A 6,893-nucleotide genomic window follows, 5' to 3' on the forward strand; every position below is an offset into this window, starting at 1 on the left:
GGAGGCACTGCTCAGATGCGCCTTAAAAACCAGATAGCTGCTCAGCTTAAGAATTGTCAGCTGAAAGCCTCCAACCATGAGTGGCTTCAGAATCCTTCTTAGGTTTGGAGCTGAGACGCTGCTCCTCTTGGGGCAACCCCCAGCTAATAATTGAGCAAGGCAGGGGTATAAGGGCTTGTCTTTTTCTGCTCAAAGAAAGATTCCAATAGGCAATCTATACTCCATGGCTCCCTATGGTAAAGACTTTCTTAGATACATCTCAGCCTGACAGATCACTCTACCCAGTCCACCTTCATGTCTTTTCTCAGGGTTACTACCTAGTAAACCTTTTGCCACCTTAACTCCATCTTGACTGACATCTGCTTCCTGGAGAACTCAACCTGCAACAAATACCAACTATATATTTTTTTATTTTTTATTTTTTAAAAATTTTAGTTATGCAGTCGAGTTTCTCACATTTGGGGAAATCACAGGGGTCGGCACATCTGGAGTGCAATGGATAAGCCTCGCCCTGGGAAAACCACCTTCGTGATCATGGTATCCCCCCTGCCAGGTAAGTATGACAAATACCAGTTCTAAAGGAAGATTTGGAAATTAGCAGAAGCATTCAGGACTCAACTGCATTTGTCATTGAATTTATCCACATGGCAATATAATAGGGTGAAATGCTTGAGCAATAATCTGTATTTAGATTTAGTTTCTTAAAGGGAAGGAAAGGGAAGTATTATGTTTGAGAGCCAATTATATGCCAGAGACTCTAGCAGATTCTTTTATTTATTCATCCACAAACATTTTTTTGAACATGCACTATTTTCCAGGCACAATTCTAGGTATTGGAATGTATCAGTGAATAAACATACTATAATTTCCCACCATTACAGATATTATATTCTAGAGGGAGAAAATAGGTGACAAATATTAAAATGAAATAACTATGATAAATACTCTTGAAGGCATAATATGCAAAAAATGGAAAGAATAGGAAAGTAGTTCAAGGTAGGATGTGGGTTAAAATTTCAATATGGTAGATAGGAAAGCCTTTTTCGGGAAGGTGACATTTTGGCAAAGACTTCAATAGGCGAAGCAATTAACTATGTGGATAATTACAGAAAGAGGAATCCAAGCATGGGGAGTAAAGAATTTAGAGATCTTTGATCCTAAAGCATGTCAGAGGAACAAAAAAAAAAAAAAAAAAAAAAGAAGTCAGATGAGGAAATGGAGGCTCTTATAAAAACTAAATTGCATTTTCAACTTTCATAGCCAGTGACCTTAGGTGTTCATTCAAATCTATCTGCCTCCAAAACCCACCCTCTTGTTGATCCTGGCTGTAAGATTTTATGAATTGAAGGAAAATCACCTCTGTTTTCATCTTGCTAGAGTTGATTCCTTTCCTTTACAACCATCAACTAGATGGAGTTTGATAATTGCCTAGCTGTAATCTATGCTCACATCTACAGATGCAAATGTACATTTTCTTTGCTATATCAGAATATTCATAAATACATTGAGCCAGATTAAAAAACAGAGCTTGAGAGGTATCATCTACAATCATGTTGCATCTGTGGTTTTACCTATTCGGTATTTTTTTTCCCCAGAACACTCACTAAATGATGAATGGTAAGCATGACTTAAGCAGGTGTCTAGGAAACCAAACAACTGGCCTGAGAGTCAGCTTCACTGAACCCATTGAAAGGCCTGACCAGCTGTTTTGGCACTGTGAGACCAACCTAAATGATCTGCTCTAAGGCCAATCTTCTTGTGACCATATCAGCCCAGGCCGTTTATTCGAAGTGATGTATTTCATGATTACCCCAATGAATAAGTGTTAATGCTTTTCACAGAAACCAATTCCAGCGACTTTAACTAGAAATTCCAGTGACTTTAACTACAAACTATAACTAGTAACCTCTCAGTTTTCTTGTTCAGAAGTGTTCAAACAACACACATTTCCCAACATAATTAAAAAATTACTGTTGATCATCTTTGCTTGAGCAGAATTTTTATTGCAAACGGGAGAGCTCCACATCCCCATAGAAAACCCACCGTTTGTATATCTTTGATCTCTTTTTAACAATCTGTCAAATTATTTTTTTTTCCTCTCAAGAACTCTAGAATGCAGTTTCTCCCAAAGAATGTCCTTGGAATTAGAAATGTATTAAACTGAGATTGTTAGAATCCCCTTGCTATGAGAATAAATCTGAAAAGTATATAGTTATGATATGCATCTTATATAATAGGTACAATGGATTTCTTAAAATGAAACTCATTTTATACACAAAGTAAAATTTTTGTAGTTTCTTATAAAATAGATACTGCGTACTTTGAAATTACATTATGTAATCTATAGAACAAAGATAAGACATATTACATTTCCAAAGCACCTTTTCCTCAGGAGTTTCAAATGTGCTAATAATATAAACTCATTAATCTTCCTACTCACCTTTTGGTAGTTAAGGGTCAGATATCATTTTCCCGATTTCACAGACAAGGACTCAGCTTCGACCTCTGGCTGTTCAATGAGAGAGAGGTGTCTAGAAATTAAAGCTTTATATCACACATACTGCTTCCCCTGGGTTTAAGCAGCTATCTATCTCCTTCATCTTCCAACACAATAATTTCTTTTGTCTTTTGAAAAGCACACAGATTCACACAAATACATATATACTTTTTTCCATGACTATAAAATACAGATTTGCAGCGGAGGTTACTCTTGTCCTGAAACAAAACTGTTTTGCAAAAATGAATGGAAGCCATTTTTACTCTCAGTTTTGCAAAATAAAATTGATAACTTGATAATATCTAATAATGGTGATAGTATTGAATAATGGACACTCTGATGCATTATGGATGAAGAAATGAATTGATACAACATTTTTGGAAGTTTAACTGAAAATACATGTTAAAATAGATATAATCCTATGCTTTTGCTCTGAGGATATATTCTATTCTACAGAAAGAAAATCACCAGTATGTAGGATCCATATACAAACATGTTAATTTCAGCATTATTTACAATGGCCGTGAGCAAACAAACAAACCAAAAATACCTAGAAAAAATGTACATTCTCATCAATGATTACATTAATGAATAATTTCTGTGCAGATAATTACTTAACACTTAAAAGAACAAATTCCTTCTGTATGTATTTATCTGGAGGGATAGTCATGTAATGTAAATTCAAAGTTCAATTGGAAGGTAATATGAAGCTTAGTATAAAAGCAGGTGCCAGGGAGATTTGGGACTTTATTTTGGTCAGCTTCTCTTTGTGAGTATGTATTACTTTTGAAATTTGAAATAAATATCTAACAATAAACATTTTTAAGGGAGCAAGTAAACAAAGAAACAAAAGAAATAGGAGACTGATACAGCATGATGAATTAGAAGCATGGGGTTTTGGAGACAGCCAGATTGAGTTAATAACTCCAGACTTTCCTCATGTAAAATAGAGATAATATCTACCTCTACACAAAGCACAAGGCACACTTGTGCTTGGCAGTCACTAGGCAGAAACCAAATGCTAGCTGGTGTTACTGGAGGAAGAAAGTTTTCCAGGTGGGAGTAGAACGAAACAGGGATATAGGATGGGCAGGACGGGAAGTACATTTTCCTTAAAATCTCCAGGTCAATTCTCAGAATTAGAAATTTGGAACTATAGTCCCAGAATGGAGCCTGCTGAGACACACTTATGGACACAGTACATTTGAACCACTGTTCTTCTCTCAGTAACCGTATCATTTCAGGTAGCAGCTGAGAAAAACCAATGGACTCTACTTCCAAAGTTTCCGCTATTCATCAGCTTTGAGAACCAAGTGGCAAACTGTTGACGTCTCTGAAATTCAAGACTCTCACTGAAAGATTTTTCAGTTAGTGACTTGGAAAAGAATGCCAATTGTGTTGCTTTTAGGATTACAATGCAAATCAGAAAGCAGAGAAGAAAGGGCGTAGGGAATAACTGAAATATTTCTACTAGGCAAATATCCCTGTTAAGCATCAGATAGGTAAATTACATTCATTCTAATCCTGCTGTGCTCTGTCTTGTTGGCTTATGGTTTTATTCTCAAAAGCAACTAACCTGAAGATAAAATGCAGGGCAGAGGTAAAACCAAAGTTGTGCATGAAAAATGCACAGGTGATCTCAATGCAGAGCTAGAAGGAACCAATCTAGAATGATTAGTCAGTCAGACTCAGGATTACTAGAAGGCAACCCAAGAACTGCCAGCAACTACCAGAAGATAGAAGAGAGAAGAAGGGATCCTCCCCTACATCCTTCAGAGACAGGAAGACGCTGCCAAAACTTGATCAAATGTCTAGCCTCCAAAATTGTAAGAGAATACATTTCTGTTCCTATAAGCCACCCAATGTGTGGTGCTTTGTTAGGGCAGCTTTAATAAATTAATACAGATGTTAATCTAGTAGTTAAAAAAAACCCCTCTAACTATGTCCTCCTTTCACAGGTAAGCTTTAGGACTTAAAATTGGAGAGTCTGGTTATTGGTTAAGAAGATTTCTCTATCTTATTATAGACAGGACATGCATGTCATTATTCTAAAACACTGCACAGAGGAGGTGGGAGAGTAGACATTACCATATATTTATATCCCTGTCTCATAGGTGCTAGCTTGTCAAGCTCTGGCAGGGAATTTTTTCAGTGCACTAACTTACATATTTATATATTTAAACATTGGCGATCACAAGATAAACTTGCAGCAAGAATCTGGTAATTCTCCCTAATTGAGTCTGGTGTCCTGTACAGTTCTATTGACCTGGCTCTTCACTTCTGGGTGAGCCATGGAGGTTTTCTGTTGATGCAGTTCTGTGATAGAATGCACCTGGCTCATTTTAAATTTCTTGTCAATATTTGCAGATAGCTTTTTGTCTTTCTTGCAGCACACACTCAAAGTACTTTTTGTAAATAGTCTTGTGGATATTTTGCTTTCCTTCAGCATATTCTGCAAAATGCTGCATCTTGTTCTATTTGCTTACCTAGATGATAGCATTTTAATCTTTCCTTGAATTTGAACCTCACAGGAGAATAAATCCCGTGTTTTCTTTGCCTGCTGCATTATTTCTCACTATTTACATTTAGATTCTGTCTATGGTAGACAGAATGCATCAAGCACCATCATAGTATATCCTGTGTAACACATTAAATACTCTTTAGCATCCTCAGTTCAATTCATGTTTATTATACCTATAGCAAAAGACAATCTGGCTTTAGTCAACCCATCTGCCATTTTTCACTGTAATAAATAAATAGAAAAACTGTTTATTCTCATTAAATTATCTCATACTTTGACTGATCCTTATATTTTATATGGAAGTTGTTATTTCTGCATAATTTGTTCATATGATTAGTGCTTTGAATTCCTTTAGTTTATCATGAAATAATGTTCCAGTTAAAGTGCAGACTATCATTTATTCCAGTAGAAATCCCTACAGACACAAGCTAACATATGATCCATGAATAGGGCAGTGAAATATAACAAATTCCTGGGACCAACAGGGTTATCAGTCACCCTAATTCATAGGGGAAAATGCAGTATTATTTACATTCTAAACCTGGAAAAATTATCTTTAGCAAAGTTCTGTTTTTCTACTTATTGTATAGAATTCTGTTAGTGTGCCCTTTTGCCAAATAAAGTGAAACTATTATTACAAAGTATTTGAGGTAAAAAATACTTGCTTTTTGGGAGGGACAGCATTTATGCTTTTAAAAAGCAGAGCTACTTAGTAAAACTGATTTGTTTAACATCTGTTTTGTGTAGAATTTATAACATAACCATAATACCTAAATGTTTATAGCAATATGGGCCAAAATGGTGATCAAGGACCAGAATTAATTAGGGGAGACTTCCTTAAACAAAACTGAACCCAGGTTTGAAGGAAGCGATAAAGTAGATTGGCAGGGAGGAAAGAAATATAGGAAAAGGGAGACCAGAAGTTTTCACTTAGCTCCAATACATTAATAACTCTGCTGTTTGGTAACTCACACAACCTATCTGGGCCCTTGCTTCCCATTGAAAAAATAAATTGGCTGGAGTTCATGACTTCCACAGTTTAAATCTGTAATATTCTATAGAGAAGGATAGAAAGACAAAAGCGGCAAAAATGATTTTACTGGAACAGAAAGTTATTTATTATCCATTCTAAATTCCTTTCTGGAAAATAGAAAGATACACATTTTTATTGGTAGGGTTTGAATATTTATTTAATATAGTATCACAGCTATTTTATTGCATCAACTTAGCTAAGGTTTTTTTTTTTTTTTATATATAATTTCCCTTTCTCTATGGTTCTGGGTAAGGGTCGGCCAAAAGGTAAATTAGTAGGAGATTTGGAAGGAGGAAGGCAGAAGTGAGCAGCTGCCATTGTAACTGGAAGGTCTGTGTGGGGCGCCAAGTGCTGCTGACCTGCTGACCAGCCTTGGGATAGGGGCAGCCTCTGCTGACTCATCTTCTGCAGCATTGCTGAATCCCAAGCCACTATGTGGAAAAGGTAAAGATGACACTTTTTTCAAATAAAAATCGGGATACCCAGGAATATCTGAATTTAAGATAAACAATAAGTAATTTTTTAGTGTGTGCCCAGGCAATATTTGGGACATAATTATACTACCATTACTTGTTGTTTATCTTAAATTGAAATTAAATTAGGTGTGCTTATTTTGTCTAGCAATCCCCAAACCATGTAAACTTCTGTGGATCCACCACATGTATTGTTGAAATTGAAGTCAGCAAGAGCTGAACATAGGTTTCAGTTTGCTTTTGTAGGACCTATTAGTTTCCGCTCTTCCTCATTTCACATTTAGCTTGGCTTTCTGCTAGCTCTGCTGACCTACAGTGACTTCCAGAAGCAGAAATAAGCACCTTCCATATACTTGTTCAACAGCTCTC

At 36.1% G+C, this 6,893-nt stretch overlaps 1 pseudogene; it reads right to left on the reverse strand.

Moving 5' to 3' along the window:
• Positions 1-428: 428 nt before the first annotated feature.
• Positions 429-561, reverse strand: LOC120365947 (U1 spliceosomal RNA; annotated as a pseudogene).
• Positions 562-6,893: the final 6,332 nt, after the last annotated feature.

Source organism: Saimiri boliviensis, chromosome 1 (genome assembly GCF_048565385.1).
Source record: "Saimiri boliviensis isolate mSaiBol1 chromosome 1, mSaiBol1.pri, whole genome shotgun sequence".
In the NCBI taxonomy this organism is placed as follows: Eukaryota; Metazoa; Chordata; class Mammalia; order Primates; family Cebidae; genus Saimiri; species Saimiri boliviensis.